The sequence below is a fragment of the Thermobia domestica genome, chromosome 17, assembly GCF_964235325.1.
Source record: "Thermobia domestica chromosome 17, izTheDome1.hap1.1, whole genome shotgun sequence".
Classification (NCBI taxonomy): Eukaryota; Metazoa; Arthropoda; class Insecta; order Zygentoma; family Lepismatidae; genus Thermobia; species Thermobia domestica.
Genome location: NC_137470.1, coordinates 155,601,316 through 155,617,318, shown reverse-complemented (window position 1 = coordinate 155,617,318; position 16,003 = coordinate 155,601,316). Strand labels below are relative to the sequence as shown.

Here is a 16,003-nt window from a genome sequence, read left to right as displayed (position 1 = left end):
ACTCTCACTTGACACTTAGTTCGCACTTCAACTTCCTGTAATCCTTGCAACGCTTGTAAAATATTTTGGAAATTGTCCAATTGTCGCCTTTATAAGAGCTTTATATACTGAAATCTTTGAGTTTTACGTCCCACGGTTGTGCCGGTTAGGCTAAAGGAGACGGTGATGATGAGTGATGAATGAAATGGTGCAATGAATAAAGTGGGAGGAAACGGGAAACCCCCGAGAAAACCCACGCACACGGTGTTTGTCCACCACAAAGTTCACTTGGCGGGGGCTGGGATCGAACCCGAGACCCCAAGCACCAGAGGTGAACGCTCTACCACTGAGCCACCGCGCCCCCATCTTTATATACTGAGCTACATCTTCCTTAGTTGAGGGTCTTGTAAGACACTTTGTGTTTGCTGAACAAGGTTAGATACCCTATCCCCTTAGGATATATCAACGGAGTTCGATCTATTTTCTACAGGTATGCAGACCCCATGAGCCGGTCTGACTTGTGCTGCAGTCCACGCAAAAGTTTCGGAAGGAATTTCTGGTGATGGCGGGATATTGCAGCCGGGAACAGTCCTACTCGTTGAAGTGCTTTAAGTCAATGCAGCTTACTTCCAGGAGAACGTCACCGACCTTGTGTATGAAACACATATCCCCTCTTGTACGATGATAAGATCTCAAATGTATGGATTCACATGGACAAGGCTTGCAACCATATTACTCGATCATCCCAGGCGTTCTACGCACAGAAGGCTGAAGAGACGGGAATTTGAATGATCTCATTATCGTCTATCCCTATGAAATCCCCAGACGCCTTACAATGCCTTTACACTCCAAAGAGGCACTTATTCGATGCTGTCCCCGCACTTTTGCAGGGTCTTCGGAAAGTTGCCAAAGCGGTATGACGAGACATTCCTGTTCCCATTCTACGCAGGAGTTTGCTGCAGTAGAAAGTATGATGCTGAGCGATCGTTCGGGCCTCTGGATGTCACATCGAACACAATCGGCGGTGAAAAAAAAAGGGGATTTACTAGCACATATGAGGCTCAAAGTCTACTATATTTTTATTGCGGACAACCTTCTGTATTGTATGACGCAAGGCTAGTTGTGTATTTTCCACGGCGCTAACTATAGATAAAATTTTCAAAGTTTTATGGCACAAAAACCAGTTTTCACCCCTGTACAAATTAAAGTTCACCAAGTGGTATGGCACTACTAGATTTTGTCGAATTTCGGTATAAGGGACTAGAATTCACTTTCCGCTGATCTAAGGGACCTTTCCGTGTGAAGCTTCTTTCACTTCAATTTTTGACCACTTGCGTGGCTCTTATGCAGTTTATGGAATAATGAGTTAATGGAAAAAGCATTTAAATCCACCTACCTTATTGTAATGCCGTCTGGACCATACGATCCTTCACTATGTGGGTTTGCATATAAACAAATTGTCAATGTTTTCTATGCTTCATGTGCTCAAACCACATAAATATGTTTATTATTGCTACCAGATAGCAGACACTCTCACTTGACACTTAGTTCGCACTTCAACTTCCTGTAATCCTTGTAACACTCCAACGTTTTAGCTTTTACGTTTGTCCTCAAGATTTCACGTCTCCTTTAAATGACTTCAAAACTGAACTGTAAGATAGTAAGCTCACTAAATATTTTCCTTAATATCTCCTTTAGTTTCCAAAATTTTTGAACTGTTTCTGCACATTTGTTTCTCAAATATTCACGCGCAAGAAGTTAAACGGTCACCCTTCAGATCAACCTGCAAACAACAGTTTCTGGACACTTCACGTAGAGTGACGTGACACATATTGCTCGTGCTGCTTGTATTACACTTGTAATTTTTTTTCCTCTTCTTCTTCTTTAGGTCGGTGTCAGGATTCAAGGTTTGGTATTCTTCTGTAATGTAAAACAAACAAATAAATACATAAATAAATTAGAAAAAGAGGCATAATTAAAATAATGGTAAGGAGTGAAACTAATTTAATACCTAAAAATAATAATATTAGAAATATTGTGTACGTTAATTGTCGGTTTCGGAAAATTATCAAAGTTTATTTTGGTTTTGATATTTCAGCTTCATAAAAAAAAATAAAAAAATAAATAAATAAATAAAACTGAATGTAATAGTTTGTCAAAAAGGTAAGCATTTTGTAATTGTATGTAAAAAAAAAAAAAAAAAAAAAATGCATCAAACAGTAATGTAAGTTACATTCTAAGTATTAAAATGATGCTCAATCTTTACGCAGTATTGGTTAACAAAAATTTCTTCAGACAAATCTCACATGTCAGACAACACCGTGTAATGATTGTAGCTTAAATTTTGGGAGCCACGAGGTGCAGTATAAGCACCTTTTGTTGTATAAATGCTTCAGTTTCTTTCGTCAAAGTTAGTCTTGGTAAAAGTTGTAAACCGTGAAGAAATAGTGTCTTAAAGGAGTTGTTGGAGAGCTACTGGGCTAATACATCGTAACAAAAGCTTAAAATTTAAAATCAAGTATTCGCCAAAGTATTTCTATTACAATAAAGGCAGTTGCACCTAACTAGTAAACTTTGTGATTTTGGTCATCATCATCAACTACGTTACGTATAATCTATCTTCTTGTAGCCTAAAAATTGTCAAACACTTTAAATCAGGGTGGAAAAAAATCATGACTTTTTTTTTAAAAATCATATGTTGATTTTATTTAAATCGATTGTTTTGATTTAAATCAAATCTTTCTCCTCGTATAATACAAGTCGCGAACTGAAGAAAAACCATTAGGAATTAGTATTAAATGCTAATTATGCCATTTAAGTGAAAGTATTGGGGCTGAATTTTGAATTATTCCCAATCGTTCACCTATATCAATTACAAACAATGTTTCTTAACCCTTTCAAATTATGGCTATTTTTAAAGCTAAATTATAGACTTTCAGTCAAGCAGCTACAACATCATCCCTAATTATCCTAGGATCATGGTACATACATCACTCTCTTTAGAATAGAACAGCTTTTGAAACGGTAACATTCACATTTTCCTATCATGTCCTTGAAGCGGGAAAATTTTGAGAGTAATTGGCATTTTCTTTCTTTCTTTCTTTTTTTTTTAAAAAAAAAAAATTTGATCCCCTCTGGATTCCCCTGTGTTAACGCACAAATCTTAAAATTAACTGGGAAATACTAAGGGTGTACTAAATTTCAAGCTTCTATCTTGAGTAGTAAGGGTGAGGAAACTATTGAGCTAAGAACATTCCCACAATGCCCCAGATGACCTGGATGTAATATAAACATTTCCTCAGACATCCCTATTTATCCTTGGATCATGATTTGTACATTATTCTCTTCAGAATAAAACAAATTTTCAAACGGTACCCTTCAAATGTCTCCATCATGTAGGGGGCGGGTAAATCACGAAAAAATGTATTTTCTGTTTAAAATATATATATATATATTTTTAAATTTTTACCACTGAGGACCGCTCCCCCTGTTTTAAGGCAGAATCTGAAACAAATCTGAAAAATACTGAGGGGTCCATTCAGTAAATGTGCAAAATTTCAATCTTGTAGGTTCAAAAGTAAGGCCGCGAAAAATAATATTCCCCAAATATCCCTGATTCCCGTATAAAACAGGATCTCGGGTAACAGTTTTCTGAGACATCCCGATTTATCCTAGGAGCATACTACGTATATCATTTTATTCAGAATAGAACAGCCTTTCAAACGGTACCATTCATATGTCTCCATGTGAGGCGGGAAAATCACGAAAAAAGCTATATTTTGTTAAAAATATCCTTTTTAAAAACATTTTTGCCCCTCTGGACCCCGCTGTTTCCACGCTGAGATCTGAAAACATCTGAAAATAATTAAAGGGTGCACTGAACGAGTGTGCAAAATTTCAGTCTTCTGAATGCAAAATGTAACCTGCCAATAATAATAATAATAACACGCATAACAAAAAATAACTTTTTAAATTTATGACGTCATCACACACTATGCCTCAACGCAGAAAGGCGTGAAAGCATATGTAACATGTTCTAAAATGCCTCCAGTCTTAAAGAAAACCAAGTAAAAAGCCTTATTGGTACTTTTTTAATCGAATAATGAAGATCGTACCCTATTACCTAGAAGTAGGTGATATAATTTAAAAGGTTAAGCATTAAGGAAAAACTACAGCAACGTTTACCAAAATGACACTTTTTTTCACAAAAGTTACTAATATTTGGCAGGGGCCTATTTTTAAAAACTCAGAACAGCTTCCGGCATGAAATACATAAATTTCGCCTAAGATTAAAAAAAAAAAAAATGGAGAGGGGATAGGACCTTTCTAAATACGCCCTATTATCTGGGAACAAACAGACATGCACAAAAAAGAATTTTCGTCTTAAATGTCGATGGTGATTTCCCCGTTGGAATAGTTAACGATTTTAAAACCCAAACCAAATGTTACGAAAAGAAGAAAGCAGGATTGCTCCGTTACCTGTTCGAAACGGGATTTTCCCTAATCATCCTCTGGATGACACTGGTTTTCATACTACTGTACATTTGAGTCTCATTGTATTATGATTATTAACTTCCATAATCGAAGTAACAGAACAGAAACGGGATTTTACTTATTTTCACTTTAAATTAATTTATTTCGGAATTCGATTTTAAATCAACGATTTTTATTTTAAAAAATCAAGTGATTTAAATCTTGATTTAAATCAAACTGATTTAAATCAATCCACCCTGCACTAAAGTATCATATCAAACATTTCGATACACAAACACATTTTTTAAACATTTTAAAAATAAAACAAAATACATGTTAAATACTACTTTAAATTGTATTTCTCTTACACACACACGATTCTGTTTTGCTGTCTCAAAACAATGGTAAAAATAACCAAAGTACCTGAATAGATCGTTTAAGGTTCTTTTATTTCACATTAGCAAGTAATATAAAATATACCTTGAGCTAACGCTAGCAATGCGAGTCCACTCGAAGTGCTCTATTATAAAAAATGCTACATTCCACATTCAATTTTAAAAACATAAACAACCCCAATTTTAAAAACATAAACAACCCAGGTTGACATGGTGGAGATGCTAAATGATTGAAGTAGCAACCCAACTTGCCAATAATAAGATATTATGCCAAAATAGAAGTTCGTTTCATCGCATTCTTTGAGGTTAAATGATGAAAAGGAGAAAAAAACGAAATAACAAAAGGAATGGAGAGAGAAAATTTCCTCATTGTCTGCATTGTCTGTATTGTCATACACCGTGACCGGAAGCCTCACAATACAAAAACGATACGCTACTGACTCGAAGCAAGTCTTTGGTGAAGTGCATACTGTAAAGTAGTTTCTAATAAGAAAAGAATAAATGATAACGGAGAAAACAATTATTGACCTTACCCTTTGTACAGTCAGCGACAAAAGTTCTTTACGTTTGGTAAAATTTATTTTTGGAATAACGGTGGTGTGGCTGGAACGTACACAAAATTTACTGAAAACTATACTGAAATTGTCCTTCCATTCTGATGTCATTTACGAAACTAATTTCAACAGAAAGAACTTTTGTCGCTGACTGTACAACTGTTCCGAAGCAAGGTATGGTGCCTGCCTGACACTTTTACTAGTTACACAGCATGAAGCAGGGCACCACGCATAACGGAACGTCCCAAGCTAGACACATGTATTTGCTCCTATTCATGGATTCTACCTCACAGTGGGTGCATCGCCTTGCTTCTGCACTTGTTGCTGGAAAGTGCTTCGCGTCTTGAATCTCGTGTCTTGTGTTCGACGGTGAAGGTACGGTCGAGAAGCCTTGTACCTTGGGGCCTTGTACCGCTAATATCTGTAAGGGCTAGGCCCACCTTCTCGCGAAAGTCGAGGTGGCTCACGTCCAAATGAAAGTCCTTGAACAGGAAGAAGGCACTGAGAACAGTGACCTTAAGATATGATGAAGTGGACTGTCAGACTCTTCTTCCATTTCTCAGTCAAAGTTACAGGAGTTGCTTACGCGATCGGCAAGATCAACGTACCCTGTATGGGTGCTGTAATTGCTTACAACATCCAGTTTGAGATGGTTCCCATCTCATTGCAGAAATTGGGGTGTCAGGGGCACTTTCCTGTGAGTGCCCAAATGCCAACCTCACTTCCTCAAAGTGTACCCTTGAAATTGCATTCATTGTAATGCAGGCTAACGAGACTCTAGCGACTGGTGACACCAGAATAAACATGTTATAATGAGATGGGTTGTGGGTGCGGATTCTTGAGAAAACTTTGTTTATGGCAGTCCGTGTTTGCGCAGTTGTGTTTCTCGTGACGGGGAATATTAGCCTCGATGCTGTCGTCTCCATTAAAACTTAATAAAAGTGCAGCAAAGGTAAATAACAGTAACAAATTATTTTAATATTTTCAACGAACTTAAAAAGTTCGTTACTGAATTTTTCTCTCTCATATATAGGCAACAGTACGGCGTACCGGCACCTTTTAATGAGGACGGAATATTTCCTCCTCTAAACCGAGCTGAACTGAATTAAACTGAAAGCCAGTACGAAAGTCTGTTGGGACACCACCTCGGTATTTTCTCCGCAGAAAAGCCTTTACTCGGTTCCTATTTTAATGCATCCAATTAATTGTTTTTATTCATTCTCAGGAAGACGATTAAGTGAAAATATCTCCTAGATTCTGTTCGCAAAGATTATCCATTAATTTAGTAGATGATTGTAGAATATTTTGGTAACATGATTAGTAACTCTGAATAATATTATGTGAGCAATGTACTTACTATATGTGTGTTATTGAAATTCAGTATTTGAGGAACTTTTCATGACTTTTCAAAACAAACAATAAGAGCTTACTTTCGCCCGTTTACAGAAAGAGAAAAGGCATGAAACAAATCACTAAGAAATAATGATTATCATTACGTTTATTTTACTATAAAATTAAGATATTAGAATCAGACATTCTTAAACCATCTTTATATATATATGTACGTAAGAATTTTTAGTTGCAAGACTGCAGTGACATGCTACTGGATATTATTAATATAATATATAATAATACCCTGAAAGGTATGCATCTTTTTAACCATTATGAACCTGAGGTCTAGCGTACCGACACCTTAATTTCTAGAAATAAAACTCTGTGTGTATATATATAATATAGATAGATAGATAGATAGACTGTGTGTGTGTGTGTTTTTTTTTTTACATTTTTTTTTTTTTTTTTGAGCCCTCTATCCGGTAGAGCATCAAAAACTATCAGACAAAGTGATGGATTTTTTGCGTCACTCTTATCATTTCCGAGATATTGGCCAAAAAAGTTCCGATTGAGGGAGATGTAAGGAGCCGTATCTCGGGAACCATATCATAGAGAGATGATATTTTGCGAATTTTTTGTTGCGACATCATGAAATAGTTCGGGACAGGTGAAGTAGTTGTCTATAAATAATGTTCAACTCCTTACACATTGCAACAAATACAGATAATTGAGCACAATGCAACACATCTGCTCGAGGGAGGAACAAAGCCAAAACAGTTACAAAGTTAACACAAAATTTAAAAACTAAATTACTCCTAAAAGCAAGACACATTCCACTGAACTACTTGCAAAGCCAGTGAATGATGCTGAGAATTAGTCCTTTTTTGTGTGTAACATTTATATTGGTAAAATATTTTAAATGTAACAAATCAAAATTCCAAAATTTTCAACACTGAAGATTTACTGCAAAGCAACAAAATATATGATTCAACAATAACGTGGAAAACTTTTAATACGAACAAATAACTTACAAAAAAAATATTTTATATGGTTCAACTTTTAACAGAATTTTTAATCTTTTTTTAACTTCAAAAATACTTTTGTAAGAAGTTCCTGTTCAAGGAATTCCCTTAATTTATGTTCATTAATATATTTTTCTTCAATGAAGCCAAACACATACGAAATACTTACTGAAACGGCGAATCAAGCAACATAAACCATGTTTCAAATAGGCCATAAATACGAAGTATTCGTGTCGAAACATGTGTTAGCCATCTAAACAAACTACGATTCTTATTTCTCAATTGAATATTATTATTAAGTCTTCTGCCTTCTGGCAGTTTTAGGACTAATAAGGTTTTTTTTTTTCTTCCTAATTTTCAGTTTGGGCCTGGAAATGTTTCTTCCATGTTTCTCTATTTTCAACTTTTTCTTCTAACTCTCAATATTTTTTTTCTATTTAACAAATCATTGATCACTTTTATTCTTCCTATTCCTCGCTTTCCTTCCATCTTTCCTTCTAAGGTGGTATGAAGAACACAATTTCTTCACAAGATGTGTGCAATACAATTGGCCTTTCTAGGAAGGAAGATGACTAGAAGCGTCCTCTTCTCTTCTATCCGTTTTAAAACATCTTCGTGCTTTGAAACAATTGAATAAATGGATGGTAAAAAAAAAAAAAAAAAAAAAAGCAGTAGAAAATTCCAAATCTCCTTTCCTTCCCCTAAACTTAGGTTAATACTACTACTCATTTAACAAACCAACTTTCTCTCATTTTTTTTTTTTTTCCGTGCGAATGACACACAGAGGTAATGTAGCCAAATGCCATATTTCAATCACTTGCAGAAACCACTTACCAGAATATGTCAAAAGCAGACAAATACTTTCATTTTCAAACGTGATTCATCATTCATTTAAATTATTTGTCTTCAAAATGAAATATCTATTAAACATTTCCATTATAGTTGAGACAAAAATTCTATAGTTTCTTTAAATGTGTTTTCCAAACTTTGTGAGTTTCAATTTTCCCAACTTCCACTCGTACCTTTGCAAGTCGAGTGGCTATACCATCCAATCATAAAATTTACGTAAGATGTGAAACTCAGGTGACGTAACCGCTAAAGCAATCTGTACAACAGCGACTTTGTGGCTGTTTCTATTATTAGGTTTGTATTGTCTTTCCAGCTGCTCTAGTAGCCATTATCTTTACTTTTTCTTTCGCCGGGTTAAATGTTGTGGCCAGTTTTTTCTGCAATTATCTTGTGCCGGTTTCCTTCTTCGCTCCTTTAGAAAGATAAATCTCTGTTTTTTTGGGATTATTTTATCGATTTTCCCTTGAAGATCTTCACTCTTATTGGCGTCTGCATACGAAATAGGCGGGAACTAAAGTTTCTGTTGGTTTTGGTTTAGTCTGTCTTTTAATTTGAAACTCTCCTCTCTCAAGATGTTATTTCGTATTTTAATTCTTTCACCCGGTCTCTGAGACATACTGTTCCCTATAACCTCGATTCGTATGCTAACCATTCGGCAAATTTCTTTTTCAATGCCTCTATTTTATATCTGCCAATTTTGCTTTTATCTAATATGTTATCTATAGATTTCAAGGCATCCTCGTAGGGTTTCCAATTATCTTCTTCAGTATTCTCCAAATCAGTCTTTTCTGTATTTATTGGGGTAGGTTCTCTTAGTTTCCTGGGACATTTTACTCCAGTTTGGGGAAGTTGTGCTTCCAACATCTCTTCGTAACTTCTGGAAGTTACTGAAATTTGGCGGCAAACATTAATATTGAGAGGCAGGATTTTTCAATGGTAGCAAAAATATCAATGTTGTATAGATTATAAGCAGAAGTTCGACTCGTTACTACATAAAGCATATGTGGACAACTGTGGTAAAGTATGCTTGTATAGGATTTCAGAGTTGACCAGAAATACAATTTAGAAACATATATCAGGTGTTATAAAAAATGGCGCCCACGGACAACGGAAAGCTATTATTCAGGTCAAAATAAAGCGAAAATGCTATACCCTCCGGACCTCCTTTAGCCGCTATAGGAAATCAAAAGTTCCCTATGTAGCAATATCGCAGATTGACTTGGAACCACTAGCGTTGCTCCAACATTTATCGACTTTAGCTGCCATTTGGAAAGAATCGATATAACTATTTGATGGATTGGTAGATCTTCTCTGAGGTTCTTTATCTGCGACGTTGCCACATAGTGCAATTCGCGTCTCCAGACGAGGATCCGAAAACTTAGGCCTATACAATTATATATTTTCCGCTTTATTTTGACTTGTAGAATAATACATTGTAGTACGTGGGCTCTTTTTTTTTTTTTTTTTTTTTTTTTTTTTATAGAACACCCGTTATAAAAATATACCAGTACATGCTAAATAATTCACAATGGAAAGCTAACTGACAGACTTTTTCAGTAATCAATCGTGTACCAACGACTGTGCTTCTAGTTACTAATTTTATCTTTTACAGATAGAAATTACGAAACAGGTAACCGGCCGAAAGGAAGGCACAAAATCTAACAGAAACATTAGAGAACATAAGTAAAAATAAATTAAATTAATTAGTTAAATCAAATAAAATAGTCCAGCGCGTCACTTAAGTTATCAGTGGAGATAGAAGTACGGAACTCTCCTTTTTTCATTAAGCTAGATAAGTAGTGTAGCTACCCACAACGGCGGCGCACTCGACGGTATAAATTGTTCCACAGTAAAGCAATCTCTGATTTTTATCCAATTTTATCCTGTATGAGAAAAAAAAAGTAATGCATCCAGAGAAACTAACATTAAGATCTTTAATAGTAACTAAATCAGTCTTTTTTTCAATAGCAGAAAACCAGACATAAAATTTAATAATAATAATAATAATAATAATAATAATAATAATAATAATAATAATAATAATAATAATAATATATGAATATATTAACATATGTGTCTGAAAAGTACAAAATATTCATCGACCTGAAGTTGTTAGTGGTGAAGAATTGTGCAATCTAGCCGTTGAAAAATTTGTAGAGCTGCAAATTAAGCGACAAAAGTGAAGATGGACATAAAAAACCTTAAGGTAGCCAGATGAAACTACAAAGAAATAGGCACTACATTAGAATCTTCGAGTAAAGCGCACAAGAGGAAAACCTAACTATATCTTAAAAAAAAAAAAAATAAATAAATAAAAAAAAAGACAACTCCGCAAAATACCAAAAGTAGTGTCAAATGCGACACTCATGAATGGCTTGCGCTCCTCTAACAAATATAAGATACAAACTGAAAGTAAGGTGCTACATATATAGAGAGATGGAAAAAAGCCGTCTTTTTTTTTAATCGAGTTTTTTTTTCATAAAAAGCCGGCTTTTCGGCACAAAAAAAAACCGGAAATTTTGGCCTTTTTTCATTTTCGTGATTTTTCTATCTAAATAGCTTTCTTATAGTATAATCTATAGTTAAATAAAATTTCATGACATAAATGTCATATTTCGCTCTAGAAGTCACTATCATGATGGATGGAACACATGTTTTATGAATTGAAGTAAACAAAGTAAGTATTTGAGGGCTATTTTGGAGGCTATTTAACTTTATTTATTTATTTTTAGATTATTTCATTTCTAGTCATCCGTATTTCATTTCTTAGAGCTTAGTGCTGCAGCTTCTAACCCGTAAGTTACACTTATGTTTTCCAATATGTCCGTGAGAGCGTAATTCCACATTTCTGGTATACTGTACCTGCACAATGATTTCTTAATAGTCTTCCGGACACAACCCTGAATACCATTTTATACAAATAATCAGTAGTGGATTTAGATAAGTATTTTAAGAGGGTTTTCACTGATTAATGTTTCGTTCTTCTAAAAAAAATCCCTAATTTTCATTTCGGAGGAGACTGAAGTTAATGAAAAGTGAAATGAAATTTTTGAGTTTTACGTCCCACGATTATGCCAGCTAGGCTAAAGATTGTGATGATGAGAAATGAAGGAAATGGTGAAATGAAGAAAGTGGGAGCAAAATGGGAGAGCCCCAAGAAAACCCACGTATACAGTGTTTTTCCACCACAAAGCTGGGATCGAACCAAGGACCCCATGCAACAGAGTTACTGGATCGAACCAAGGACCCCATGCGCTCTTTCATTGAGCCACTCCGGCCCTTTGAAGTTTATGAATATAGGCATAACTAATATCTCGTTTCGTGTGTGTATTCAGCAATAATCTTCTGGATACAATCTTGAAGACCATTTTATATACTGATAATCAGTAGTGGATTTAGAAACATATTTTGGGAGATGTTTCTCTGATTAATGTTTGTTTTTTGTAAAAGTTTCTATTTTTTATTGGGAGGAGCTTGAAGTTTATAAGTAAAGGCATAACCAATATTTTGTTTCTTGTAGAAATTCCGTAAGTTCGGGGAATACGCTTCAGTCCGAAAGACCCTCCCTCCCCCCCCCCCCCCCACACACTCTAATCTCCTTCGCAAATCCAAGACTGCTGGTAATTAGTAATAACAACGATTTAATCGCCAAGGACTCACAGTACAAGCACTATCTCTACGTTCACAGATGGAATTACGAAAAACATTTCTCAGAATAGTCTAATGAGGGATTAAATCCCAGACTTCTCGATAGAGGCGCTTTTTTTTTTTTTTTTTTTTTTTTTTTAAGTGAGAGTTCCGTAATGATATCTGGAATTTATCGTGTTAAGAATTCAAAAACCAACAGGACTGTATTATTATTTTAAAAAAGAAGTATTTACTTTTGTATATACGAGGTTAAAAAATTCTTATTACATACATTGTTTAATCCTTTGGGATTCATAATGTAAATATGTTAAAAATTAAGCTTGTTTGAAATCTCTTTTCGAAATTCATGGATTATTTTTTAGATTTTATATTATTATCTGCATCAACCAATAATTAAATGAGTTTTACAACACAAAAACTGTTGCAATGTACACGTAACATCATAACGTGAGGCCGTCCAGTCAGTTGAGGAAGACATTATTGCACGGAGTCCCACCACCAGTACACGACATTAGCCGTCAGCTCGATATTCCGCAAACGCGAGTGTGGCGTACGTTACATTCCGAGAGATTGTACTCATTCCATGTGCAGCCCGTGCAACCTTGCATCCAGGTGACACAGTAAGCAGACAACGATTTTGTGAATAGTTGGCTGTACACAGAAACGTCGTGCAATACACTTTATTTACAGATGATGCTACATTTACACGCAATAGTATCATGAACACACGCAACTCCCATACATGGGCGATGGAGAACTCACATGACACTAGAGATTCCAAGGCAGGTTCTCAATGAACGTCTGATGACCTGGTGATAGGGCCTGTGTTCCTGCCAAATCATATGACAGCTGCAGTATGCACATTTCCTGATAGAAGACATACTTGCACTTTTGGAAGACATGACATTATAACAACGACGGCAAAGGTACCTGCAATATGACTGGGGTACTTCACTGTACCAGACAAGTATCCCAGTATCTGAATAACATATTTCCTCAAAGGTGGATTGGCCGTGGCGGACCTATTAACTGGTCTCCCAGATGACTTAACCCCATTAGACTTCTGTTTATGGAGTTGGTTAAAGGGCGATGTGTAGGCTACAAAGGTGGATAGACGTGAGGAACTTGTTTCCCGCATTAAAGCCCGCCGAGATTATGTTCGATGTGCAACACAACACATCCTCCAACGCGTTGACAAATGCACTGAGTTGGGTGGGGGACTTTTTGAACACCTCTTGTAGGATGGATCAGTCATCTGTCCCAACACTATTCTGCTCAGTACAGCGCCTACACAGCATTTTGGTAAGTAATATTCACACTTGTCCCTATAATCATTCATGGATATGTGTAGTCTTCAACCCGCTCCTGTTCCGCAACGATAGAAAATCGGACACATGTTTATAGGACATTTTCGGTTGATTTTCACATGTAGAATCACCAAACAAATTGTGTAACATTCATCCTGAATCACCCTATCAAGGTATGCATACTAAAATTACGAAACCACAAAAATTCAAGAATATAGATATCATGTGTAACAAATAAGAAAAATATCCATACGGCTATAAAGAAAAGAAGAAACGGAGAATTTCACAAAATATGATAGAAGTAAATACACACAATTAAAGGTGGATATCTTACTTCTTTACACAACAAAACTAACTTACTTTGTTCACTTTGGAAACTAGACATACGTTGACTTTTGATCAAAGTTGGGGTGTGGATTTTGAAAAATGAAATGAAATTTTTGAGTTTTACGTCCCACGGTTATGCCGGTTAGGCTAAAGGAGACGGTGATGGTGAGTAATGAATGAAATGGTGGAATGAAGAAAGTGGGAGGAAACGGGAGAACCCCGAGAAAACCCACGCACACGGTGTTTGTCCTCCACAAAGTTCACTTGACGGGAGTAGGGTTTGAACCCGAGACCCCTAGCACCAGAGGTGAACGCTCTACCACTGAGCTACCGCGACCCCCTGGGGTGTGGATTTATTTTCTAAGTTCAAAACTCAGGGTTGATGACTAATAATTCAGGAAGTACACATCTGTACAGCATGATATTTCATATACACCCACTAACCTCATCAAATTCTACCAACATTTCAAGTATGGCCAAATAAAAACTTTTGGTTCTCGAGTTATTTTCCATGAAAGATGGGTATTGGACTTAATCATTTTTTTTTTTTTTTTTTTTTTTAGCTATCAAATTTTCACAAACTTGATAAGCATACAGAATATTATGGTGTTCAGACTTGATTTTCGAGTTATGTTGGATACCGAGGATGGGGTTTGTACTCATTTTTTCACTAAGTCCAAACTCCAAGTTCTATTGTCAATAACTCGGAAAACAAAAATTTGTACACCATAATACTTCGCATGCTTACTGAAGTTGTAAAGGGATACCATAATATCAACTACGACCAAGTGAAGAACTTTGATTCTCGACTTATTGATCATCGAAGTTGGGATTTGGACTTGAAATACTGCACAAAGATTTACTAATTTGATATTTAGATGTGATTGATGACCTTCATCCGATCCTGGGTAAATTTTACAAGACAGAGTATAGTACAGAAATGAAATTTTATGGTACGCAGGTCTTTGATTCCTGAGTTATTGCCAATCAAATTTGGGGTTTGGATTTAAACCTATTCAACGAAATATGGTGATTTTTTTCTTTATAATGAGCTAATTTGCTTTAAAAAAGTCAATTCGTATTACACTACTATAGAAAGACAATAACATCAGATTTATGAACAAGGAACAACCAGAAATAAAAAAATATGTTTTCTTAGAAAATCAGACCACTAACAATTAACATGCCCAAGCGGACCGTATATAAACGACTAGCATTCTTCCTTGCAGTGAGGAGGTTGTTGGTTAGAGTTCCGTAACCGCAACCATACTGACCTATTTTCAGTCTTCCTGCAATCTCACTAAGTAAATTTAAGAATTGTAATTTTAAGTATAGGACCTACTCGTTTTTCACATTTCTTCTTTCATGTTATCGTTTCAAGTGCAAGATGCCCTACAGTTCATGAAACATTCTTAACACTGACTGCCATATGGATATGATTCATCACATTTGTAGTGGCAGCAATGGAAAACCTGAGATTTTTCCTTTTAACTGGCAACATTTCATACGAACGAAATAGCAGGATTTCTACAGATATTTTAGTTTTAATTTCTCTGACTTCTTTTTGCCGCCTCCTCTCCTTATAGTCAACCATAACTTGCCTTTATGTTCTATCTTTTCAAGTTATTTTTAATATTATAATTTAATATTTAGTTACGAAGTAAGAAACCTATACACTATACCTGGAAAAAATAGTAGTCTTTTAAACAAAATTTCCGTTGTACCTTTTTAACTTCTCTTCCTGTGCGCTAGCCGGTATGCTGTAAACCTGGCGATTGACAATTACTGACTTTGGAAGTCTCATTAGCTTCACCTGTGTTTGATTTTTACTTCAGTGTTAAACATATATGAACAAAGAAAAACGACGAAATTTAAATCGTATCTAGAGAATCTGTGAATTTGAAACCTTTACCCTCAAAATCCTAAGCCTTACCAGGACTTACAAACCTAAGAAATCCTTGCCCTTGAAATTTCAGACCCCATTATCCTGAGTACCTAAAAAAATGAATGCTTAGTATTTAAACTAAATGTCCTTGTACCTCCATACACTGTGAACAGACCGTATTCTTAAAAAAAAAAAAAAAACGGAGGGATACGGTGATTCAGTGGTAGAGTGA

General features: G+C 35.5%; 1 protein-coding gene across 7 annotated transcripts in view; it reads right to left on the bottom strand.

The window, feature by feature from the left end:
- LOC145674431 (coiled-coil domain-containing protein 174-like) overlaps nt 1-16,003 on the bottom strand; it is a 200,117-nt gene that overhangs the window by 124,240 nt on the left and 59,874 nt on the right. For all 7 annotated transcript variants that reach the window (XR_014128928.1, XR_014128929.1, XM_081744484.1 and 4 more), the window contains one exon: nt 1,376-1,899. The gene's annotated coding sequence lies outside the window, so the exon portion shown is untranslated. The remainder of the gene's footprint in view (nt 1-1,375; nt 1,900-16,003) is intronic.